At 39.5% G+C, this 27,707-nt stretch overlaps 1 long non-coding RNA gene across 1 annotated transcript in view; it reads right to left on the bottom strand.

The window, feature by feature from the left end:
- Positions 1–292: 292 nt before the first annotated feature.
- LOC105545788 overlaps positions 293–27,707 on the bottom strand; it is a 40,793-nt gene continuing 13,378 nt past the window's right edge. Inside the window, exons 2-3 of the long non-coding RNA XR_001006983.1 lie at positions 23,878–24,018; positions 293–345 (exon numbers count right to left, since the gene is read on the bottom strand). This is a non-coding gene — a long non-coding RNA (uncharacterized LOC105545788). The remainder of the gene's footprint in view (positions 346–23,877; positions 24,019–27,707) is intronic.

Genomic DNA, 27,707 nt, shown 5'->3' with positions numbered 1-27,707 from the left:
AGTTTATAATTCTGTAACAGAACCATTAAGGGACATGTGCAAGGATGTTTATAAAATCATTGTTTGTGATAGCACTGAAAGCAATCTAGATTTCTATCACTAAAAGACTGAATAAGTAAAATGTGACATATGCACATGCTAAGGATACTATGTAAAGTCAGAACTCTAGTAAAGATACACATCTTAGCCCTAGCTACCATAATAAAATGCCATAGACTGGGTGGCTTAAATAACAGAAATTAATTTTCTCACAGTTCTGGGGGCTAGAAGTCCAAGATCAGAGTGCTAGCACGGTTGAGTTCCAATGAGGGCTCTCTTCCCAGCTTGCAGATGATTGCTTTCTCACTGTATCCACACATGGCGCAGAGAGAGAGAGAGAGAGAGAGAGAGAGAGAGAGAGAGAGAGAACTAGTTCTCTGATATTGCTTCTAGGGAGAGAGAGTTAGTTCTCTGATATCACTTCTTATAAGTGTACTAATCCCATCATGAGGGCTCTGTAATCATTACCTCATCTAACCCTCCCAAGATCCCGTTCTAACTACCAACACATTGGGAGTTATGGCTTCAACATATGAGTTCTGGGGGGACACATACTTTCATTCCATAACATTTTGCCCCTAGCCCCCCAAAATTCATGTCTTTCTCACATGCAAAATATATGCAGTCCATCTCAACAGACCCAAAAGTCTTAACTCAGTCCAACAACAACTCTAAAGTCTTAAGTGCAAAGTATCATCTAAATATCATCTAAATCGTGTATGGGTGAGACTCAAGGTACAATTTGTCCTGAGGCTAAATTTCTCTCTAGCTGTGAACCTGTGAAACCAGACAAGTTATGACTGAACTTGCTTTGTGTTTTTTTCACTGAGATTCTGGAAAGGAGATCCTTGGAGGATCGTGTATGAGTGAGACTCAAGGTACAATTTGTCCTGAGGCTAAATTTCTCTCTAGCTGTGAACCTGTGAAACCAGACAAGTTATGACTGAACTTGCTTTGTGTTTTTTTCACTGAGATTCTGGAAAGGAGATCCTTGGAGGAGCAGGGGAGAAATTGGGGATATTTTGCCTAGGGTTGAGAGATGTCTTGGCTGTCTTTAGATGTCAGAGGATTTGTCATTTGCAGAGACAGAACTGTGCCTTATAGCTCCAGAGAAAATCCCTAGGCTGTAGAAATAAGTCTTCAAAGAGATAACATTACTTAATGGGTAAAACAAATCAAAAGCACAGTAATATTAATAGCTGCTGCTTCCATTTACTGATCACTTACTAGGTGCCAGGCTCTGGGTTGAGCATTTTAAATTCATTATCTTAATTTGTTCTCTCAGAGATGCAATGAACTAAGTGTTCAAACTACCCCTTCAGAAAACTGGCATAGGAAAAAAAACCAAAATTGACTATATAGAAACTTTGTTCCTAGAATTTAATCAAATTAAAATGAATCTTTTCAGTAGTAGAACTGTTTTTTCCACTAGATTTCAGGGCATGAAATTCCATTAAGACATAGAGCATTGGCCGGGCGCGGTGGCTCAAGCCTGTAATCCCAGCACTTTGGGAGGCCGAGACGGGCGGATCACGAGGTCAGGAGATCGAGACCATCCTGGCTAACCCGGTGAAACCCCGTCTCTACTAAAAAATACAAAAAACTAGCTGGGCGAGGCGGCGGGCGCCTGTAGTCCCAGCTACTCGGGAGGCTGAGGCAGGAGAATGACGTAAAACCCAGGAGGCAGAGCTTGCAGTGAGCTGAGATCTGGCCACTGCACTCCAGCCTGGGCGACAGAGTGAGACTCCGTCTCAAAAAAAAAAAAAAAAAAAAAAAAAGACATAGAGCATCATACTATACCTGTATCTACCACCCATGTGATGATCATTTCCTGAACTCTGAGGACCAGCTCACAGACTTCCTTGACACTCCAAGTTCTGTCCTCATCCTGGGTGTCCTCAACAATATACACATGGAAGTCCCACCCCAAACACCCTGGCCTCATATCTCTCTGACCTTTAACTTCTGAGCGCCTCAACCACTCCCATTCACTTGGCATCACTGGGCGTGGCTTCAACTCCAATATCCCACTGAGGCCCAAATCTCCTAATGAAGGCTGAGTCCATGCCATTTGCTCTTTGGCTTCACTGAGGGGTCCAGCGCTCAAGACCTTCCTTTTCTCTTCACTTTTTTCCTTGTCCAGCCTAGATCTTGGAGCATATTGATTTAGTATTGACTGCCTCTTCGTCCCCTTGCCCTCCAATGACCACATCTGCACTGTTTAGCCTCGGTTTTGAGTCTCTCCAAACCAGTGACTTCTCTGATGTCATAATGGCCACTGTGGGAGAAAGGAGCAGCACCCCAAGTATTGTTGCCTCTAACAGAATTTCCAACCTCAGTTGGTCCTGCTGGCCACCCTGCAATCCTTTCACGTGCCTCAGGTCACCTCTTTCTCCAATTTTCCTCCTATCTGTACTCCAGGTTTTTTCATCACTCCTCTCAAACAACAGCCCCTTTCACTCTACTGTCACCACACCCCATACAATGGCTCAGACTCCTACTTCATAAAGGAGATCGAGGCTAACTTCAGCTCCTTGCCCCCATACCTACAAAGGTCTCTTTGGCTTCACTAGCTCTCACTTCACATTTCTCTTTTACTTTCAGAAGAACTGGCCCTCATCCTCTAGTTTCTTCACCTTTGCTCTGTACACCCTCCTCTAATTTTCCTTCTCCTATCTCCCCTAGAACCTTGCTTACACTATTATCCATTCTCTTTCCTGACTCTTTATTCCCTCTCTCCCTACCAGTTTCCTAACCTCAGGTTATTCATATGCTCAACTGTCCCTCTTCTTTAGAAATCTTTTCTTGGCACCACTGCCCCCTTCATCTACTATTAAAGCTCCTCTCATCTTTTAAGCCTAAAAAAACAGTAGTCTATACCCAATCTCAGCTTTATCACTTCCTATTCTTTTTTCAATTCAGTGTAATCAATCATACCACTCCACTGTGCTACATTTACCATGATTGCTCTTTAGTCTTGCTCTTACTTTTTATTACAGTTGTATTGAAGCATATAATAAATTGCACATATTTAAAATATATATTTTGATGAGTTTTGACACATGTATACACCCATGAAACTATCACCTCAATCAAGATAATGAACATATCTATCACCAACAAAAGTTTCGAGATACCCTTTGGTAAACCAAACAGCCCACACACAGTCCCTAAGCAGCCATTGATCTGCTTTTATCAACACAGGTTAATTTGCATTTTTTAGAATTTTATATAAATGGATTCAGACAGGATGTACTCTCTTTTGTCTGGCTTATTTCACTCAAAATAATTATTTTGAGACTCATCCATGTTGTGCATGCATCAACAGTTTGCTCTTTTAAATTGCTGAGTAGCATCCCACTGTACAAATATGCCACAATTAATTTATCCATTCTCCTGTTGATGAACATTTGGGTTGTTTACAGTTTGGGGCTGTTTTTAATAAAGCTGCAATGAGCATTTGTGGGTTAGTATATATGCTTTCATTTCTCTTGGGTAAATAGCTAGGAGAAGAATGAGTGGGTTGTAAGGTAGGTATATGTTTAACTTTTTAAGAAACTGCCAGATTGTTTTCCAAAGTGAACATACCATTTCATATTCCCATGAGGAATGAATGAAAATTGCAGTTGTTCTACATCCTCACCAACATTGGTATGGTCAGTCTTTTCATTTCAGACGTCCTAATGGATGTGTAATGATATCTCACTGTGGTTTTCATTCACATTTCTTTAATGACTAATGGTGTTGAACATCTTTTCATGTGTATATTTGCCATTTGTATTTCTTCTTTTGCGAAGTGTCCATTCTAATCTATTGCCTATTTTTAGTGTATTGCCTATCTTCTTATTACTGAGTTATAAAAGTTCTTTACATATTCTAGACACAATTCCTTTATTGGATATGTGATTTGTAAATGCTGTCTCCCACCTGTGACTTACCTTTTTATTTTACTAATAGTGCTTTTTAGGAAACAATAGTTTCTAATTTTGATGAAGTCCAATTATCAATTTTGCTTAAGTTCTCATGCTTACTGTATTCTATTTAGAAAATATTTGCCAGATGTAAAGTCACTTAGAGTTTCTATTAAGTGTTGTGCTGGAAGTTTTATAGTTTTAGCCCTTACTTTTAAGTCTTTGATCCATTTTGAGTTAAATTTTGTACATAGCATGAGATAAGGGCTGAGGCCCTATTTTTTTGTATGTGATAATTCCATTGTTTCAGCATTGTTTGTTGAAAAAGATTTCCCCATTAAATTGCCTTGCCATCTTTGTGAAAAATTAAATGACCTTATATGTGTAGGTCTATTTTGGACTCTCTATTCTGTTCTATTGATATATAAGTTTGTTTTTACACCAATACTATACTGTCTTGATTATTATACCTTTACTATAAATCTTAAAACCAGACAGTTATTTGTTTTTTGTGAAAGTTGTTTTTGACACATCTAGATCCTTTGAATTCCTATGTAAATTTTAGAATCAACTTGTCAATATCTATAAAGAAGCCTCCTGGGATTTTGAATGAGATTATGATGAATCTCTAGATCAATTTGGAGAGAACTGAAATCTTACCATTATTGAGCTTTCTGATCCATAAACATATCTTTCCACTTATTTGGGTCTTTGAAAATTTCTTTCAGCAATATTATGTACATGTTTTCCATGTTGTTTGTCAAATTTATTCCTAAGTATTTTATATTATTTGATGGTATTGAAAATAATATTTAAAAATTTTCAATTTTCTTTTGTTTGTTGCTAGGGTAAAAAAAAATTGATTTTTTATATTGACCTTGTATCCTGCAACCTTGCTAAACTCACTTATTACTTTTAGTAGCTTTTTTGTAGATCCCTTTCGATTTTCTACAGGAGATGATCCTGTAGTCTGGGAATAAAATATCTTTGTTCCAAATACATATGTCTTTTATGTATTTTCACACCTTATTGTATTCAGTATGGTCTCCAGTAAAATGTTGAACAGAAGTGGTGAAAGTAGACACCCTTACCTTACTCCTGATCTTTGGGCAAAAACATTCAGTCTTTCAGCATTCAGTGTGATATTAGCAGTAGGCTTTCCATTTAGCAGTTTGAAGATGCTCTCTTCTATGGCAGGTTTGCATAGAAGTTTCTATCTTTAACACCAGGAGTGGACATTGAATATTGTAGAATGTGTTTTTGCTACATTACTAAGATAATTATATGGATCTTCTTTGTTAATATGGTGAATTATTACATATTGACATTTTCAAATATTAATCCAACTTTGCAATCCTTGAATAAATTTCACTTAACTATGATGTAGTATCTTCTAAATGTATTACTGGGTTTGATTTCATAAAACTAGTTAAACATTTTAATGCATATGCTTGTAACAGATATTGATATATAGTTTTCTTTACTTGTATTGATTATGACTGGTTTTGGTCTCAGGGTAATGCTGGCTCATAGACTGAGTTGTAAAGTATCCCCTCATCTTTATATTTCTGGAAATGTTTGTGTAGGGTTGGTATTATTTCTTTCTTCAATGTTGGGTAAAAATGACCAGAAAAGCTATCTGATCCTATAATTTTTTATGCAGAAAGGTTTTCAACTACAAATTCTTTCTTCTTGAGTGAGCTTTGGTAGCTTACATCTTTTAAGAAACTTGCTGATTTCATCTAAGTTGTTGAAACTATTAGCCTAAAATTGTCTATAATATCCTTTCATTATCTGTAAAATCTGCAGTGGTATCACCCCTCTCATTCCTGATATTAGTAAATTGTGTCTTCTTTGTGTGTTTTTTTTTTTTTCCTGAACAGTCTGGCTAGAGGTTTAACAATTTTATTGATCTACTCAAAAAATTAGCTTTTGGTTTTATTGATTTTCTCTATTGTTTTTCTGTTTTGCATAATATTTTATTGATTTCGACCCTTATGTTTATGTCCCTCTTTCTCCTTACTTTGAGCTTAATTTGCTTTTACTTTATAGTTTCTTAAAGTAGAAGTTTAGATTATTGATATGAGCCCTTTCTTCTTTTCTAATATAGCCTTTCATAGTATAAATTGTCCTCTGAGCACTACTACTTCAGCTGCAATCTGCAAAATTGGTATTTTGCATTATCATTTTTATTCACTTCAAAGTATTTTCCATTTCTTATGAGTTCCTATTTGACCCATGGGTAACTTAAGTGTATTGTTCAGGATTTTTTTTTTAATAGTTGGGAACTTTTCAGATGTCTTTCTGTTACTGGTTTCTAATTCAATTCCATATTGATCAGAATATATTTGTATAATTTTACTATTTTTAAAAAGTATTCAGGTTTGTTTTATGAGCCAGAATATGGTCTATCATGATAAATGTTCTATCTGTACTTGGAAAAATATTTATTCCAATACTTTGGATGAAGTGCTCTATAAATGTCACTTAGGTCAATTTCATTGAAAGTGCTTTTTAAGTCTTTTCTAATCTCACTAACCTTCTACTTTTCTATAATTTGTTGCTACTATAGTTTGGATACACCTCCAAGCCTCAGGTTGAAATTTAATCCCCAACGTTGGAAGTGGAACCTAATGAGAGGTGTTTGGGTCACGGGGGCTGATACCTCATGAATAGATTAGTGTCCTCCCTGAGATGAGGGAAAGTGAGTTCTTGCTCTCTTAGTTCCCGCAAAAGCTGGTTGTTAAAAAGAGCCTGGAACTTCCCCACACCTTGTTTTCTCTCTTGCCATGCAATCTTTGTACTTGCTGGCTCCCTTTTGCCTTCTGCCATGAGTGGAAGCTCCCTGAAGCCCTCATCAGAAGCAAATGCTAGCTCCATGCTTCTTGTATAACCTGAACAACTATGAGCCAAGTAAAACTATTTTCTTTAAAAATTACCCAACCTTAGATATTCCTTTATAGCAACACAAAATAGACTAAGACAGAAGGGTAGTGAAATCTCCAACTATAATCGTGGATTTGTCTAAGCTCTATCAGTGTTTGCATCATGTATTTTTGAACCTCATTATATAAGATTATTATGTATTTTTAATGAATTAACTTCGTTAACATTATGAAAAGACCCTCACTGGTCTGAAATCTACTTTGCATGTATTGATATAGCCAGTTTAGCTTTCCTGTGTCCATTGTTAGCATGGTTAACAGGTTTCTTTCAGTGCTTTTAAAGATATTGTTTTCTGATGTCTTAAAACTTGCATCGTTTCCAACAAGAAATCTGCTGTCTTTCTTATAATTGTTCCTCTTTAGGTAATGTGTCTTCCATCACCTGCCTAACCTACCCCACTCCCTGTCCCCTTGTAAATAAAGCTTCTTTTAAGATTTATCTTAAAGATAACATTTTATCTTTATCACTGATTTTAAGCAATTGGGTTATGATGTCCCTTTGTGTAGTTTTTCACAATTTTTATGCTTGGGATTTGTTGAGATTCTTAGATATGTGGGTTCATAATTTTTATCCAATTTGAAAAATATTCAGCCATTATTTCTTAAAATATTTTTTTTGTCCTCCCTCCTCCTTTGATGACTCTGATTATGTCTATGAGGCTGATTTCAATGGTCTCACAGCTCACTAACACTATGTTGATATTTTTTACTTTTCCTCTCTTTGTTTAATTTTCAAGTTTCTAATGCTATGTCTTCAAATCCAGTAATCTTTTCTCTGCAAGTTCCTTTTTCACCATTTATCCCTTAAACACTGATGTTTTATTAGGGATCATTTTTATGCCACCTTTTCTTCTCGCTCTGCACACTCACACACTTCTAGGGCTTCAGTTACCATTTTTATTTTGATCACTGCCAAAACTGCATCTTTAGACCAGACCATTCAGTATTCTAGTATTTCTGACTGCCTATTTGACATCTTCCCCTGCTTAACCCTGCACTTTAGCTTATACAGAAACTATTATCTCCTCCTGTAGGTTTTATCACAGTAAATAGCAACACAAAACAACTGGTTACCCAGACATGAAACATGGGTCTCATTCAAGACCCTTTTTGAAGGCTTATATATTGTTTTAGGCATTTATGTATACCTATGTTTCTAGCACAATGATAGCATATTAAAATGCTTAGTAAATGTTTATTGATGTATAAAGTTATTTTTCCATGGGTTTAAAATTTGTAAAAGTCATGATAGGATTTGAATCTAGATTTTTACGAATTTAAATCCTTGTTTCATCCACTACATGATATTATCTTCAAGGTAAATAGTCCAATTCCTTAAATCTTTATTTCTTGAAACTTCTCTATTCTTGTACAGTCTTTCCATGTGTATTTTAAAGTATGAGACTTTTAAGTCTGGAAATCTATAGAAAGTATGGAAGTTTGTATTTTCTAAAGATCGCTATAACAATGTCATATTCCATGTGCTGTTTTGCAGTGCCACTACCTCATCAAGAAGTAGAGTCTATTTTTCTACCTTTTTGAGTCTGAATGGGACCTGTGACTGCTTTTGCCAATACAATATGATAGAAGTGATGCTGTTACAGTACTTGGAATAGCTCTTAACTGCTCTGGAAATTTTCACTGATTTCTTGAACGCCAGCCAACATGTGATTACCCTAAGACCACCAATGCTATGAAAAGCTCAAGTCATATGGAGTGGGCCTGGAGGATGAGATGTCATATTGAGGTGGGGCACAAGGTTCCAGACCTTGAGGTGACTGACATGTAGGTGCAGAAGCTATCTTGAAAGTGGAGTGTCCAGTCCCAGCTCTCCAGCCAGCTCCACATGAATGAGAAACAAACCACTAGGCAAGGCCGTCTCAAATTTCTAATCCATGAAATAATGAATAACATAAATTTGTTGCTTAAGGCCACTAAATTTCAGATGGTTTGGTACACAAGAACAGACAAGCAAAATGGAAGAGAAGGAAATATGACTAACATGCCTATAATCATGGAAGGTTTAGACCAAAATCTTTTTTTCCTAAGCCCCAAAATACCAAGAAAAGGAAGTCAACCTAGAGGGTAAGAAGATTGAATAAGGATATATAAGAGGCTTCCTTAATACCCTCATCAGGAAATAAATACATAGAGCTTGAGACACCTACACCTTTAAAATGGTGAAGAAAAAATATATATGACTTCCAAACAGGCAAAAAGTAAAATAAAATAAAATAGGATTGCTTTTCAATAGTACAGATGGCAAAGAGCAAGAAGAAGATGCAGCTATTTTGGAGGGCAGAAAGAGTATTCCCCAAAGTCATGACTAGCTTGAATAATGGGTTAAATATAAAAGAATTTAGCAGTCATTAGTGAAAAGTGATGCAATTGAGTTCAACCTGCATATGTATACAAATAATTAAAATGACCAGTGAGAAAATAATTTAGGTGCCAGTAACTGCTTAGAGATAATAACTTCTTAAACCACATTATTAGAAGTGGAAAATTCCAAATGAAGAAGGCTGATCAGCTTTTTTTACTCTGAAAAAACACCTGGAAGATTGTCCTCAGTTATGTGAGCAATTGGGAGAATTCGAGGACACAAAGCCATACCACGTGGAGAAACTGTTGACTTTTTAGGTCTGTGTCAACCAGGAAAGTCTTTGAAACTATATATTTAGATGCATTCTTGAAATTCTGAACATCTCACACAATTCCTTAATACCTAGTCCCAGCCTAGATCCACTGTAATGGTGTTCTTCAAATCTAACTGCATAATACTCTAAAGGGGTCTGGAAAGGCAGAGCCCAGAGGCAGAATTGCTTCTGGGCTTTCTCATTGCAAGATTTGATTAAGGCAGGCTTTCCCGTAAGACTTCTGAGGTAGACTGGGGTGGGTCTTGTTTGGATGTCCCTGTTATCTCACAAACAGGAAGGATTTCCAATTTCCCACTTAGAAAGAACCAGCAGGCCTGGGGTCAAGGTCAGTTGGACGTGACTTCACCAGAGTTTTGCCCCTGTGTGCTTGCTTTGTGATGTATGACTCATCATAATTAAATTTTGAGCTAGATTAACTATAATTCCTGCACTTATTAGGCGATCAGTGTTTAAAGCCCTTGTAAAAGAGGATGAGCTGTTCATTCTGATAATGCAATTAACTACCCAACAGAGCTAATATTTTATTTTAGGGAAGAGTAATTTTTGATTAATGATGCATTTTATTTCCCAAATCCCTGCAGCAGTGGGTCACATCTTCGGTGAGAAAGCCAAAGAAAAAGGGTAAAATTAGAAAACTTGGCGTGTTTGGAGGCAGATAAGTGTGGATTCTACAGAGCTGGCTGCTCCCTTGGAGCCCACTCCCAATTCCTGAACTTCTGCTCTCTTGGGCACACATGTACCCCAGGATTGTCCACAGCAGAATACACCTCAAGAGTATTTTTGGGGAGCGTAAATCTCCCTTGTCCCAATTTCTTCTTACAGAAACAGGATATAACATCAGCATTTCTGAAGTTCTTTGGCTATGGGACGCTATTTAATTCCATTATTCCCAGAGCAAGATCTATGTGAAGAGAGGACTGGTTGGGAGGGATCCAGAAATGCTTCCTGGAAGAAGTGATATTTGAAAAAAGTGCTGATTAATGGCTTGTGTGAGAATTGGGGTGCACTATTTGGGGTCAAGGACATCAGTTAGAAGGTTATTTTAGGAATCCAGTTGAGGTATCAGCAGGGAGATAAAGAGAAGCAGACATATTCAGCCAATATTAAAGAAGTAGAAATTTCAAGACTTGCCGGTTGATTGGATATTTAGAGGACAGTGAGTGGAGAGTGTCAAGAAAAAGGTCTAGGTGCCTAATTTGCATGATGAAGCATATGATAGTAGATTAGGTGGAAAAGCATGTTTGTGTGGGAAGTTTATTTCTTCTGGAATGGTGGAAGAGATTTCGAGTTGGAGTTAACTGTGGTACATCAAACTAGAGATGTACAATGGGGCAACTGGATTTCTGGGACATGGACTCAGAAAAGAGAAGATACAGATTTAGAGGTTATTGGTGAAGTGATTGCAACCAGGAGTGTAGACCATATTGCTCAGGAATGGCATCTTCAAATTAGACTATGAGAAGAGGACCAGGAACTAAACTAAAAAAGACTAAGTCCAAAGGAGTAAGCCAAGGAGGAGCCAGGAAGGAGACTGAGCAGAAACAGGTATCAGTGGCTTTAACTTTGGGGAACTGAGGACCACTGAAGCAAAGGGCAGGAAAAATACCTTGAACAAAATGAATCTGCATCCTCAACAAGTGGAATTCATGGGAGATAGGCTGGGGATGACACCACATGTTTAAAGTTTAGCACAGGTAAGGGCATAGAAGGTGAACTGGGAAAGGTGCCAAGGCCAAAATTTCAGTGAACAAACTTGAGCATTTTCAAGTACGGAGATTTCTCAAAGAACTAAAAATAGAACTACCATTTGATTCAGCAATCCTACTACTGGGTTTATCCTGAAATGAAAATAAATCATTATTTTTTTAAATGCCTGCACTCACATGTTTATCACAGCACTAGTTACAATAGCAAAGTCACAGAATCAACCTATATGTCCATCAACGGATGACTGGATAAAGAAAATGTGGTGTATGTATACACCATCGAATACTACTCAGCCATAAAAAGAATGAAGTCGTGTTTTTTTCCACGAAGATGGATTGAACTGGGGGCTATTATCTTAAGTGAAATAGCTCAGTACCAGAAAGATAAATACCACATGTTCTCACTTAGAAGTGGAACCCAAACAATGGATACACATGAACATACAGAGGGAAATAACAGACATTGGAGACTCCAAAAGGTGGGAGAGTGGGAGACGGCTAAGGATTGAAAAATTACATATTGACTACAATGTTCACTCTTTGAGGGGATGGGTACACTAAAAGCCCAGACTTCACCACTAGGCAATATATGCATGTAAGAAATCTGGACTTGTACCCCCTAAATATATAAAAATAATTTTTAAAAATTGAGCACATTTTCTCTGAAAGCAACTTGCCACTATTTGCTAACCTGCCAAAAAGACTTAGTGTGGCCTTCCCTCTTTTGGAACCAATGTAGGCATCACTATTTTTTCCCTTGGCCTCTGGATCCGAGAGAGCAGCGTCCATCCTTTGTGCCTTCCTCAAATCCTTCCTGCACAGCCACTGCTGCTGGCCTCTGAGAAGGATGGAAACTGATGCTGGGCCCACAGTACTCCAAACTTACCATGATCTGGCCCAAACATATATTCCCATCTTATCTTTTTCTTTTTGTATCCAATCCCAGCTCCATCAGAATAGAATTATTCACTGATTCCCATCTAATCCGTCTGGTTTCTTACCACTGTGCCTACATCATGCTGTTCTCTTCCTGGCAGTGCCTACACCCACCCAGTTCCTATTTCTTCAAATTCTGCTCGTCCTTCCTTGGTCGGTTTCATATACCATGAAGTTATCCCACATCCCCCAAACAGCAAACAGATCTGAATCTTTTCTCTAGGCTACCAGAGCATTTTACTCTTTCATGGCACGAATGCTACTTTGCTATGTATTTGGAATTAGCCAAATCTGTTTTAAATTCCTCCCTGTAGACCATGAGGCTCTGGACCATATCCTGCCTTTCTTTACATCTTATCCATCAGCACTAAGTACAGTGCCTGGTACATATGAAATATTTAATAAATGATTATATAATGAATAAGTGAATGCACAAATGAACGAAGAAATGATTCGTGGAAGAGCCCAGTGCTAATCTCAGAGAGAGAACTTTCTCTTATCTGGCTTCCAGATTCCAAATGGAGTCTTATTACAAGTCTTGGATGTTGTCTTATTCCAGTAAGAAAAAGGTTTTGCAACCATGTCATGTTGAATCTCTCAATGGTCATGTGCATAGTTACTCATTTTCTGTATTTTCCTTTCTCCATATCCAACTGTAAGCGAATGCTATGGTATAGGAGAAAGAGCCTGGCTTGGGTATGGGATGAAGTTGGATTTGAATTCTGACACTGTCTTTTACTCACTCTCTGTGATTCTATAACAGGTCATTGCACTCTCTGTGTTCTGTAAACAGGAGTGTCCATCTCTGACCTGCCTCCCTTCCAGTACTGCTGTGAGGCCCCAGAAAGATACAGAATATACAGCTTCTTTGCAAAGCATAGACTCTGGGCATAGGTGAGGAATTATCATTAATGAGGTAATTAATCTGGCTTGAAATAAGGAAATGTAGATCCTGTCCTGGTTGGACCAGGCTGCATTTTTAGTCACTATGCTGGCTCTTGCAGAGCTCTGGGATATGGCTTTGGGTTATGTAGATGACACTTGTTAATGACAGAACAGTCTATAAGGGGAAAAATCTCAGATATGCTGGGGAATCCAAGGTAGCTAGATTGGCTAGTGACAAGCAGAGAACAGACTCTGCCTGGAATTGGTAATGAGGTCGCCGAAATGGAAGAGAAAATTGAGCCAAAGTGTAAATGTTCAAGCAGTTTAGGGAAGGGGTGTGTGTGTGTGTGTGTGTGTGTGTGAGTGTATGCATGCACCCATATGTATGATGGGGAGCAGGGGTCTTTAAGAACAATGAGTCTTGTCATTTGCATAATAGCTCTTCACAATTTGCAAAGCATTATCATAGCCACCATCTCTAAGGTCAGAGAACAGTATCTCCTTTTCCAAGATAACCTCAACTAGACCACCATCTCAGTCTTGACCTTTCCTTCCCTTCCTTTTTCTTCTCTTCCCTTTTCCTTCCCTTTCTTTTCTTTCTCTTCCCTTTCCTTCCATTTCTTTTCTTTCCCTTTCTTTTCCTTTCTCTCAGTCAATATCTCCACCCAACCTTAGTTCCCTGAGGACGGTTGTACAAACTGAGTCTCAGAGAGTGAGAGGAGCAGAGATGGAACTTCAATTTTAGGCTTATGCCCTATTTTTATTTGGTATTTACCTTTTTATTATATATAAAAACAACAAAGCCCATTGCAAAATGTTTGAGGGGAGAGGAAAACCCAGACACGTATGAAGAAGAAAACGTCATTCATCCTTAACGATCAATATTGGATCCATATTTCCTTCCAGCTTTTTTCTATGCAATTTGACATGCTTGAGATTCTGCTAAATGTAAATTTATAAATTCCAGTATACTTTCCAGTGCATCATGATCTGTGTAGTTTCCTTTTCTACACTAGACATTGCCTCTTCCAAACCACTGTTGCCTTTAAAGCCCCACTTGTCAAATAAGGTGTGTAGTAATGCCCCTTTGGCCTCTTGCAGCTGAAGTGAGAATCCTTTGAGATTCTAAGGGTAAGGGTATTTTGGAAATCTCAGTATGTGATTTGTGGAGGGAGTCTCAAGTGCAGGGTTTGGGGTTGAATAGCAATAGGCTACTCTGGCTCCTTCTCAAGTAAGCTCCCCTGTCCACTCACTGGAGATGAATGTTTCCAGGAGCCTCCCTCCTAAGCACTCCTTTGAGCATTCTGGATATGTCTTCACCCTCTCATCCTTTCCCCCTTTATCCTTTCTCTCCTGTCTCCACTTTGACCTCAGGTGACCCTTAAGCAATAACCTGCAATGGTGAGTGGGATTTGATATTAAATATCACTTGAGAGCACAAGCAGGACATCTTGTACTTTTCCAAACTCACAGTTTAAAAAACACATAATAACATTTATTCTCTCATATTTGTTTTTGTCCCTATTGGGTTAATTCTTGTTCTGCAGATATTTGTGTTACAAACTGACTATTCTTAGGCCAGGTGCGGTGGCTCAGCACTTTGGGAGGCCGAGGCGGGTGGATCACCTGAGGTCTGGAGTTCAAGACCAGCCTGACTAACATGGAGAAACCCCGTCTCTACTAAAAATACAAAATTAGCCGGGCATGGTGGTGCATGCCTGTAATCCCAGCTACTCAGGGGGCTGAGGCAAGAGAATTGCTTGAACCCAGGAGGCAGAGGTTGCGGTGAGCTGAGATCGCGCACCATTGCACTCCAGTCTGGGCAACAAGAGTGAAACTCTGTCTCAGAAAAAAAAAAAAAAGAAAGAAAGAAAGAAAAAGAAAGAAAGGAAGGAAGGAAGGAAGGAAGGAAGGAAGGAAGGAAGGAAAGAAGGAAGGAAACGAAACTGACTATTCTTAATGTATCTGTAGATGATAGAAACTGAAAAGAAGAGGTCCCAATAGTAAGAGTTAGCATATGCATGGAATATTAACTTATTGATTAATTGATTTTAATCTATTATTATCTTATACTTTCAGTAGTGGCAGAGTTCTTCGTTGAGGGAGGTGGAGAGGTGTGATGGTCACTGGTGGCTTAGTCTCCTGGGAACTTAGCTCATTGGGATGCCAGATTAATGCATCCTTGATGTGGGTTTCTTGCATTGGAGTGAATAAGGTTCTGATGATTAGGTGACCTGAGGAGGGAAGGGAAAAGAGTGTTTCTGTCTCCCAGCTAGTCATGTCTTTGATCGATAAAACTGTGGTTATGTAGCCACTCATATTCATTTTACACATCAGATATTAATCCCACAGCACACAGCAGTATTTCTCAATGTGTGGTCTATAAATTATCCATATCAGAAGCACTTTAGTCGAGGCCTGGGGATCTGCATTTGAAAAGCATCCCAGATGATGCAGATGCACACCAAAATCTGATCCCCAAAGCTCCAGTCTCTCAAGTACTCTGTGAGAGAAAAGGATGCCATGGTTAAGGAAGTTTTGGACACGCTGCCTACTATATCCACCTCTTAAGAGGTTCATAATGCACATTAGCGTATTAAAAGCTCTGAAAAATCTTTCAGTAACAGAACAATCTTATGTCCACTAACATAAGATTAATTAAATTATGATACAGATACAATAAACTCCTATGCTGTATTTTTTTTTTTTTTAATGAGGCTGCCCTCAAAGAACTAAGAGGCAGCTTGGTGTAGATGTTAAGAGCATAGGTTCTGGAACCAGACAGACCTGAACTCAAATCCAACCTCTGCCATTAAATAACTGTAATCTTAGGAAAGTCCTCTGAACTGTTTTCTTTTCTCTACAGTGGGAATAATAATAATATTCTTCATCTCATGGAAGTTATTGTGAGTTTTAACTGAATGAAAATATGAAGTATTTATAGAATTGTATTTGGTACATGGAAAATGAACAGTAATTATTAGCTCTTATGATCACTGACATGGGAAAATGCTCATGATATGTTGTTAAATCAAAAGCAAGGCCAAGAACAATATATATAGCATGCTTTCATTTGTGTTAATAAACTGTACATCATAAATAATTTCATAGATAAGTGTGGAAGGATAATCAGTACTCTGTTAATAGTAATTACCTTTGGCCTTAGGTACTGGGAGGGAGGAACGCTGTCAATTTTCACTTTACGCACTTTGGTAAGTTTTTTTGTTTTTGTTTTTGTTTTGTATTTTTCTCCCCAGCTTTATTAAGATGTAATTGACAAATAGAAATTGTATATATTTACAATGTACAATGTGACATTTTGATATATGTATACATTGTGAAATGATTGAATCAAGCTATTTAACATATCCATTACCTCACATACTTAGTGTGTGTGTAGTGAGAATATTTAAGATATACTCTCTTAGCAATTTTCAAGTATACATTATTATTAACTGTAGTCACTATGCTGTACAATAGATCTCCAGAATTTCTTCTTCCTAACTGAAACTTTATATCCTTTGACCAACATCTCTCCATTTCCCCTCCACCTTTTGTTTTTATTTATTTTTTTAAAAATAATACATCTGGGAGATAAAAGGAATTTTGCCCAGAACTGAACCCAGTATGGCCCGGATAATGGAAAATAATCAAGTGTTAGCACGGTTCTCTCTTGTTTCCAGAGAAGCAAATTCAGCTACGTTTAGCTTTTATTGTTTAAATTTTTTTTATTTTTGCCAGCCTCACCATTCTTCTGACTCATCCAACTGTGTGCCTACTGATCTCCTCTGCCTTCTCTATGCTGACGGCTGCTCTGTATATAAGCCTGTCTTTGTACATGTGAATTTTGAATTCCTAATGCTGGACATTGCATTTCACAGAGGTCAGCCCATGCTCCAGCCTACTGAGACTGTTTTGGATCCTGAGTCTCCCATCCAATCTGTTAGCTAGATCCTCTAGCTTCCCAGCATCCTCACTCTCAGAGAGCATGCCATCTGTCTGAGCTGTTGGATAAGAGTGGTGACTTGACTGACACTGATGTAAAGATCTGTGACTTATCACTAGAGACCCTGATCCACATATCAGCAGCCACCTGCTACCTCTGGAGTCTCACCTGCAGTCTGTATTTCTTCACTTTATCTATAAAGGGCTCATGAGAGTCTAAGTCAAAAGCCTTGTTAAAATCCAGATGCATCCTGTCTACAACATTCTCCGATCTACAAGCCTTGTAACCTTATCAGAAGAGTAAATTAAGTTAGTTCTGCCATGACTTGTTTTCCTAAAGGCCCTACTTAGTGTTATTACTAAAAAAGATTTGATTTGAGCCCAATAGTGGTTTCAATTTAGACATATTTACCGTATTTCCCTACCTGCTCAGTGTCCCTCCCTGTCCCCCCAAGGCCTGCCTGGTGGCTGGAGTTAATTGGATGCATAAATTCATGCAAAAGGACTAGTGGAAAACAAGGGCTTATGTGTACTGTTTGCAACGTAGTAACAAGAAAGAATTGCTCAAAAAGTAGAAATGTTGACATATATGTGTGAATTTTGGATTCCTAGTCCTTGACATTGCATCATGATAGATTGAGGGCCTATTTTGGCTAGAGAAGGATTTTGATGCTCTTTACAATACAACAGGAAGGTTGTTTATCATTCTACCTGTGACCTGGGCTTAGTAATGGAGGTCTATATTAGTTTCTTAGGGCTGCTGTAACAAATTACCACAAATTTTGTGGCTTAACACAATAGAAATTTATTATCTCAAAGTCTGGAGGCCAGAAGTCCGATATGTTTCCTGAGCCAAGATCAAGGTGCTGGCAGGGCTGAGCTCCCTTTGGAGGCTCTAGGGGAGATGCATCTTTTGCCCCTTCCCACTTCTGGTGGTTGCTGGCATTCTTTGGCTGGTGGCCACGCCACTCCAATCCTAGCCTCGATGGTCACGTTGCCTTCTCTTCTTCTTCTGTCTGCAATCTCTCTGACACATTTATAAGGGCACTTGTGATTGCATTTAGGGCCCAGCTGGCTAGTCCAAGGTAATCTCTCTATATCAAGATTCTTAATTTAATCACATCTGCAAAGTCTCATAGAAGATAGCATTCGCACATTCTGGGGAATAGAACATGGATTTTATGGGAGGGGGAGCATTATTCAGCCTATCACAAAGACTAATAACAAATTACTAATGCCTTCCCCTGCCATGCTCTCCTCAGCCCCTTGGTTTATCTAAGTATGAAGGAGACAGCTGGAATAAAGAAAAGCAAAATATTGCAGATGTCACTAGACTTTCTTTCCTCTTCTGGCCCCTGGTGGTATATCCAGTTGCAGATCTGTTCATGTACCTGTCCAGGTTCTGACCATACACACTCTGCTGGGAAATAGTGCAGTATAATCCACTCCTGAAATTCATCTTTGCCAGTTTTCACTCATTTGGGTGGCTTTCGACCTCCACAGCATAATTGCTGACACAAGTTGAAACTTTAACGGGGGGAAAGATTGATTGGCTCACCAATAACATTTGTCTCTTGGGCTGGCAGTGAGCACAGAGGAACCATTTATGCAATCTAATTATTACGTCAATTGGGGGATGGAGTAATGTTTCCCAGATGCCATTTGGCACCTGGAAAGCTGCAAATCAGCACTATCATATAAGAAACATTAATATAGACCATTGATTGGATTCATTGATCCCATCCCCTCCCCCATCCGCCTTTAGCTTCTTATTTTGGTTTGGAGTGAAACGCAAAAGCTTTGCTTTGCTTCTCTTAGCTGCCATGTTCAGACAGGGGATCGGATTGATTAGATGTATTTTACAATTAAATGTACTTAAGGAATGATGTGCATTTCTGAATCATTGTCCCTTTTCCTGACCTTGAATCATTCAAAATATCTACGGCCAGTAGGACTGAGATCCAGGCTCCAAAGGAAGCCAAAACAGACAGGAGGGAAGAGCAAGGGGCAAAGTGCTGTTGCAATTTCTGCATCCTGAGCCTGCATAATATGTGCTCAGAACTTTTCACTAGGCTTTGCCGGTTCATTGTTGCAACAGTTTCTTGGTGTTAGATCATTGTAAGCCCCCAATAAGGCTTAGTTTTTTATTTTTAATGATTCTTTTTGTTAGTAACTAAGTAATCTGTTGGGATTAACCTCAACAGAGTGCAGGAGAGCCCAAGGAAAGAGGATGTTAGGATATTGGGGAGGTTTATTATACCTCTTTAATCTTCATTTCCCTTCCACAAATGTAGGCAGATCCCTGCAAAATCTTTAAGTGACAAAGTCTTTCATTACACAATTGGAAACAAAGCTTAAAATATAGCTAATCCAGGGAAAAGGAACATAGCTACTTAAATTTATACTAATGAGTAAATGACTGCTACTATAGACTCCTAGAGGGTCTATTAGATTTGGAAAGGGCTTCACAGCCCCAAGCCTAAGCTTGTTATTTTAAGGAGGGGAGGATTGAGAATTGACTTGCCCAAGGTCTTACATAAATTTTGAAGTACATTTTTTTTTTTTTTTCTGAAAGAGAGTTTTAATATGGGAGCACCTTAAGGGGCATTGTAAACAGACATTTGTGATCAGTTTTACCAAGGGCCAGTTCTGGGGGATTCCAAAGCCAACTATAACCTCAGGTCAATTTTTAAAGGTAGTTGATCACTAGTGCTTAAAACACACTCTTCCCCCTGGCTCTGCCCTGGCGGGATTCACCAAAAGTTCATGTGTCTTATTCCTTTTTGTTATCTTAGCATCTAGTAGAGTGTCTGCCTCATAAAAGGCATTCAGTGAGTGTTTGATGTAAGACTGAATGTTTTCAGAAACAGGGAAGGCTTTTCACTGTATCCTCCATACTCTCTCATTCTGCCTCCTGTGTACACATTGCTTAAATAGCTGTTCAGGTTAGAGATTTTGCCCTTGGGTGGGACTAATAATTGTGTCAATGGTCAGAGACCAAAGTGAAGAAGGCTACCCAGCTCACCCAGGATTGAACCCACACCCCTAGCCTTCCTTAAAGCATATGAGGAGATAGTCAGACTATAATCTGAGATGTTAGAAGCAAATATTATGGAATCCATGTATCTCTGAAGGCCAGAGTCACCAAGTCTATATCTCTGACCATTGCGGGCATCCTAAGTCAGGGAATCCAGCCTGCAAGTGGGAGCCGGCACACCTTCTCCAATAAGCTTTTCTTACTTTCTTGGGAGGAACCCCTCCCTGGTTGTGGTTGGGGCTACAGAGAAAGAGTAAAGGGGGAACCATAGGATTGTGGATAAGTTACTCAGATACTCATGGCTTGTGGGAAGGAAGGAAGAGTTTGATCTGTCAAGACCTGCCCTTAGCTTTAATCTCACAGTGCCCATGCCCACCAATTCTACTTGTTTATTCTCTCCCTTTGCTGGTTCACCTACACTCACCTGCAAGGACTGGGCCCAGGCATGGCCCCTGGCCCCAAGCATGCCTACCTCTGAGCTGCCTTGATTAAGTCCCACTGCTCATGCCTTCTGTGTTCATGGCAAAAGTTTTCAGTCAGGGATGATAATGAGGAGACAAGGCAGCCCTTGGGGCAGGGTTACCCATCAGCCCTAGACAAAAACAAGATCCAGCAACAAAGCCCATTCCTGTTGGCTGATGGCTCGGCATTGGCTGAGAGTCCAGAGAGCCTTCAGTTGGTCTGAACCAATGAAAAGCAGCCAAAGATACACTCTCTCTGGCCATTAAAGAGATATTTCCACCTACGATTGGCCCCAGGGTACTTCACCTCAGGGTTCTCCTATTGGCCTGGAATAGCATGCTGGCAGCTAGGGCACCCTGTGGTGAGCAGGCACCTACGTAGGCATGCAGTAAAGCACAGCCTGCTGCTGGGCACTCAGGGGACAGGCAGATAGAGGAGGAGGTATCAAGATCCTCTCTCTGCTTAACTGGTGACATCTTGGGGTCCACCCACTTCTCCTTTTTGTGCCTCTCCCCTCGGGCTGGGCCTGCTCGCTCTCCTGGTCCCATTCCCCAAAGGACTTCGATTCCCAGGTATGGTGGTGACTGGCAACACAGGGTAAGATGTAGCCTTTTCTTAGGGTTATTTGCATTGTTGTAGGGGATCCTGAAATCTGAAAAGTGGTGGTGGTCCAAATACATTGTAGGTTCATAGAATTTTGGTGCCAAAAGGGAACTTTGAAATAGTTTCCATTTTACAGATGAGGAAGAAAACTGAGATGGACTCCAAGAAGTAATAGAATTTGGTCAAAATCATATAGCTAGTTAGTGGCAAGTCTCCTGACCATAGGCAAGGGCATTTCTGATGCATCACAAATGAATCTTAAACTGTGGTATTTCATGAACATTTCTACTGTTCTTCAAACCACTGTTTTTCTGTCCTTAGGAAACTCCTAGTTCCACTGGGGAGATCTTCAGATCACAAATTAATGACTTAATTAACATTTACAACAAGCTTTTGGCTGTGTCTTCAGTGTATGAAGAAGGGGGCTTGTGACATGGGCTTTCTCTCTGTTTACCCTCTTTTTGTGATTACCAACTCACAGTAGTGAATTGACTGTGACTAGGGCTCTGGAGTCATGTAATCAGCTATCTAGCTAGGAAGTTGTACAACTGGTGACTCTGGCCACTAGCACCGTGATGTTTGAGCCATCACTGTTCAAGATGCAGCAAAGAAACAAGTCAGTTACTAAGTGGAAAAAGGTCTGAGTCTAAGCTACTGCCATATCAATACCAGTGCTTCATTTTTCATGCATTTAGCCTCCAAATCCCCTTTAGGTTAGAGACCTGGGTTTATTTGTTCATATATTAGGTGGGACCCTGAACAGTCCTGAAATCCTGGCCCTGGGTAGCTCTGTATCATCAACAACAATGATAAGCATAAAGGGTTTGGGATTACTCAATCCAGCTTTCCCCCATTGTGTCTGTTTTCTTCATGCTTCTACCTTTCTCATTCTCCTTTTTCTTATCCTTTAAAGGCCAATTTAAGTCCTGCCTTCTCCAGGAGCCTCCACTTATAATGCTACCCACGTCAATCTTTCCCTCTTTTGGATTCTTACTGTCTTTCCAGCCTATCCCTCAAAGTGACATTTCATTATATTCCATTTGTATTTATCACTATTGGTTCCATGTATATCAGCCTCATCTTCTCAACAAGAGTATAAGTTCCATAAAGGCAGGCTACACATTTTATCCTTGCTAAGTGTGCCCACAATATCTGGTGGATGTTCAAATTAGACTAGAATGATAGCTTTTGTGGTGACATGGGAAATGCTCACAATATACTTAAGTGTCTAACTCAAAATACAAAAGTCTATCATCACAATTTTATAAAGACATGGAAAATAAAAGCAAGCAAGCAGAAAGGTAATACACTCAAATGTGTAAGAGGTGGGTGGGATGATAAGTGAATCTAAACATTTATATATTTACCTAACTTTTCAAAGTTTCAACAAGGAGCATGTATTACTCTTATGAGAAAAAAGACAAAGATTATTTAAAAGAGAATCATAGATTCATGAACTCTGGAAAGCAGAGCAGAAAAAGATGGAAGAGCTCATGTAAGTCCTGTCTTACTGTTTTAAGATGGAAAAGCCTGGGGCAGAGCTATGGGAGATGCCTACCTGGTGACTCAGTTTCCATATTCTAGGAGTAAACAACCCAGTTTTCTGGAGCTCTAAGGCTGAGCCTCCTAACCTCTCCTCAAATCCACCTTCCCCTGAGCTTCTCCTCTAGGCATCGGTCCTGGAAGTGGCTGCGTGGTTTTCTCCTGATGAGGTCTCCCATGATTCTTTGGTGTCTCCTGGGTGGGGGAGCCTGAGGGTTTGGCTTTGACTCATGCTCTAGTCCCTTGCTAGCCTCTCCTGGAACTCACTGCTTTGCCTCTGAAGCATCCCAGGACAATAAGCTGTAGTATCCACACTCCCAGGTGGCTGGAAGTAAAAAACACCTAACTGTACCCTTTCCTAGAAATATATACTTACTGCACTCTGAGTACTTGCTGGGAAGGGTGATCTTGAACTAATTCCACTCAATACCTTTGCAAAGCCTTGCTGAGAACAATACTATTTAAGGAGGGCCACATGAAATTGGTGCTTGAAGCCCATCCATTCCTTTCCAACTGGACCCAACAGCCCCAGGTACTTGCCATACCCATAACTTTCCCTTCTAGTTAGGCCTACCCCACTCATAGCCAGGAAAAGGGGCTGGATGGATGTTTTATGCAGAAGAGTGGCCCAGGGATGGCCACTTGACCCCAGGCAGGCCATCTATGTTCTGGTAGCAGACCTATGTGGTAGATTTTTCTACTAGTGTTCCTCTTGCCAGCGGTGGAATCTGATGTGCCCACAATTGGTTAAAGTGATGAAGACTCTTGTTAAATGCACATTTGTCACTTGGGATGATAAACACATGTAATTCATTGTGTCCTTCTATGCTTCCATCCTTCCATCCATCCACCAAATAAGCATTGGGCTCCTATTTTTTATTTTCACTTCCCAAACCACAAAGCTCTGAAAACCAAAAACTTTCTCATAAGTTTGACGTTAAAACTCATTTTAACTTATATTATGATAGTCTTTCTTTATCCCACTTAGTGTGAACATCCATATATTTCATGACAAAAATATTAATGTATTTGATTATGGGGAGCTATGCCGCAACCTGCGAGAGGTGTTATGTGATATTGGCAAATACACATGATTACCTTGATAAAATTCCCCAAATTCTGTATTTTGAAACATTTGGCGCCAAGGATTTGAGATAAGGCACTTTAACCCTATAAGATCTAAGGAGCGGGAGGTGGTAGATACCCTACCTGAGTTGGCCAGGAACAGAAGAAACCACTCAGTGAAGGGAGTAGGCATTCAAGTCTTTAGAGAGAGAGGGCTTGCTCAGGTTCAAGCCAAGGAAATCCAGTTGGGTCACTCAGCCATTAGTCCAAAAGGAAGGAACAGGGCTGCAAACAGAAGACAGAATAAAGACTCAAGAGAAAGATGGAACTGAAATGGAACAAGAATAGTTTGAGAATGGGGAAATGAGAGGAAACTAGAAAGCAGCTGGAACAAGGTGTCTTTAACTGCAGTCAGTTGGCTGGTGGCTGTTAGGTACCAATTGGAGTCAGGTTAGCTTTAAAGTTGGAAGATTTTGGCAGGCAGATACTGAGAGAAATGAGACACAGCCTCTGTCCTCTCTTTGCCGAGAGTCTAGAATCTGCAGGGTCCTGAGACAATGGACAGAAATTGGAGTCACATTAGTCTGAAACAAAGATTTGGCTTTGACTTTTTTCAATCTCTGTATTTTTAAAGCTTTATTTTTAAATTGTGAAATATACCACACATAAAGAAAAGTGCATAAATCATAAATGCACAACTTGTTCAACGAGACACCCGTGTTAATTGTTACCCAGTTAAAAATAGAATATTATCAGCATCCCTGATGCCCTACTTGTGTCCCTTCCCTAATCATAATTCCTTTCTCCCCGACTAAAAGGTAACAACTTTTTTGACTTTTCCAAAAATCACTTCCTTGCTTTTATTTATACTTGTACATCTTAGCATGCATTCCTAAACATTATAGTTTTGCCAGTTACTGACTTTTATGTAATAATTCAGTATGTATGCTTTTGTTTCTGGCTTCTTTCATTCAATATTATGTTTGTGAGATTCATCCATGTTGTTGCATAAAACTGATATTGTTCCTTCTCATTGCTGTATAATATTCCCTTTTGTGAATATGCCACAATTGAGTTTACCATTCTACTGCAGATGGGCATTTCCAGTTTGGGGCTGTTTGACTAACACTACTATGGTTATTTTTGTTTGACTTTTGGTGCACATGTGCCTGCATTTCTGTTAGTAGTGGAATCACTGAGTCATAAGCACACATTCCATTTGCTGAATGCTGCCAGTTTTTCAAAGTTTGTACCAATTTGCACTCTTTCATTGCGCCAAATCATTATTAACAGTAAGTATTGTCAGACTTTTACATTTTAATCACTCTGGTGGGTGTGCAGTGGTATCTCGTTGTGGTTTGATTTGCAATTCTCTGATGACTGAGGTTGAGCATCTTTTCATATGTTCATTGGCCTTTTGGATATACTCTTTTGTACAATTCCCATTTAAGTCCTTTGTCCATTTTATCCTACTAGATTGTCCTTTTCATATTCATTTCTAGGAGTTCTTTATGCATTCTAGATGCAAACTCTCTGTTATATGTGGTACAAATAAATTCTCCAGCACTGTGGCTTCCCATTTAATGCTTTTTGAATCTCATTTTATTCCTGTAATTTCCATCAAGCTTCCCAGGCTGAAATGTCCCCCATTTTGCTAAGGTCCTAACAAGCTCACCTGGGCCCTGAGGGATAGCTCACTAAGGCTGCAGGGCTGTTCTCTCCACCTTCCCTTCCTTCTTCCCTCCCACTTATCTGCCCTGTCTCGCTCTCCCTTTCCTCAAACTTTGCCCATTCTTGGGGGGCTGCTTATTATTCACAGATGGATAGAAACAACCTTCTTTTAACCATGGTGCCAAAACTGTCAGATTTGCCACATGCTATTAATACGTCAGAAAACCTTCACTCTGGAAAGCACTTGGAGATTATGTAGTTCTAATGACGAGGAATCGAAAGCTCAGAGAAATTAAGTGGCTTGCCCAAGATCATACTGCAAGTTAGTGGTCAACTTAGGACTAGAACTCAGGTCTCTTGCATGCATGCCCCAGCTTTTTCCACTCCATTATGCTAAGAAAGACCAGAGCACACAGCTGCACATTGACTGGAGCATTTTTTTTTCTTCTGAAAATAAGTGCTGTCTGTGTCTGTGTAACAACGTAATCGGTAGAGACTATGGCTCATGTCTGTCTGGACCCAGGTTGAGAGATCACATCACCTCTGCTACTTTCCCATCTCCTGGCTGTCAAAGCCTGAAGGACAACAAATGGCTTGAGTAATGAGATGAGTTAAGATAGTGTCTCCCACGCTGAATTATGTGCCAGTTCAGGACTACAGGATTCTGCCACAATCCATTTACACAAGAAATTAAATTGAAGATCGCAATGTAATATTCATATATTAAATCCTGGCGGACAATCAAAGTAATTAAGGCCAAATGTTCTGAATCATCCTGTGGCATCATGAACATTCTATTGCTGGGTTTTTAGAAGGACTTATTTCTACAACCAATTATCTTGGAAATCATTAAACCTCCTTTGGAATGTGAATAATTTGAAAGCTACCATGATACCCAGTGCTACTCAAACAACTTTGCCCCCATAAAAGAATAACTCTGCTAGATAGGAGTGCTGGGTAGGCAAGGAAAATCTGATTTTCAAGAAGCTAAGGTTAGGGGATAGGAGCCAGTCTCTGACCACCCACCTCTCTGCATTGCGTTTTTCAAAAGGAGTGGCTATATTTCATCCTAAATTGAAGCAGTTAAACTGATGCAGGCTACTGGGCTAATCCCAGCTACAGACTGATCTGCTTGCTGTGTAGTTCTGTGGCTCTCACAGATACATTCTACTGATTAAAACAAAGCAAAACAGAGTTTGGAGAAAGAGGATGGCTCCGTCTAGCCCCACAATGATGAATAGGGTCAATCTTCAGACCTTCTCCACCACACCCCACCATAGGCCACCTTGTCTCTTAAAGCTTCTCCACATACCCTCATCTCTTAGTCCCTGTTCTTCTCAGCTTCCCTTTGTCCACACCTCTGTTATGCCACTCATCATAAAGTCCTTGAGTTATTTGTTGGCTCCCCTTCTGGAGTAGAAGCCCTTCAAGGGCAGGGGCTATGCTCTAATCTTTCCAGTGTTCCCACACGTGGTCCAGTGCACGTGTCAGAGAAGGTGCTTTGTGTATGGTTGGTGCATGTGTGAAAGTCTAAATATATAACAGACAAATGACCAAGAGAACTCACAAACTTATATAAATGTATCTCTGTTTGGGAATGACAGGCTTAGTGTCATGGCAGCATCAAAGAGAGGAACCGATCTTCCTTTCTCTTCCAGTAAATGTTTCATTTCTCTCCAAAACACAATGCTCTCAAACCATCACCAACAAATAAAACCCAATCATGGATAATGTGTAACTAAAAGATAAACAAAAAGTATTAAATTAATCTGTGCTTTTTCAGAGTTGTACTTAGGAAACAATCAAGTTATTTTACCTGAGCTAATTATAAGACTTCTTTGCATCTTGAATATTGCATACAAAAAAAGGTCTCTGATTCATCAGTTTTGCCAGTGGGAATAATTAAAAGTGTGCATATATAGTAATATTCCTACCAAATTATTTCTTCTCATAAATATTTATCCATAGCCTAAGTTTGTTGATGCTGAGCAGCATCAGTATTCCTTGACTTTGGTTCACATACTGCCCCCTTGACTGTACCACAATTCTGATTCACAAATGAGATTTTTGGGAGATATTGGACTGTATCTTGTTCATGTCTCTATCCTTAGTTCTAGCACAGAGCTTGGCACAGAGCACGCACTCTCTGTAGAATGAATGAATGAATGAATGGAATACTAAGTGAGGCAGTAGCCTTCAGGGATGATTTGCATCAAAGTGAAGTTGTACAAAGCAAGCCCCATTCACTGCTATTCTCTTTGTGACCCGTTGGCTACAGCATCCCTGAGCTTTTAGGGCAACCC

The sequence above is a fragment of the Mandrillus leucophaeus genome, unplaced genomic scaffold (genome assembly GCF_000951045.1).
Source record: "Mandrillus leucophaeus isolate KB7577 unplaced genomic scaffold, Mleu.le_1.0 Scaffold339, whole genome shotgun sequence".
Lineage (NCBI taxonomy): Eukaryota > Metazoa > Chordata > Mammalia > Primates > Cercopithecidae > Mandrillus > Mandrillus leucophaeus.
This window is presented reverse-complemented; position numbering and strand designations above follow the sequence as displayed.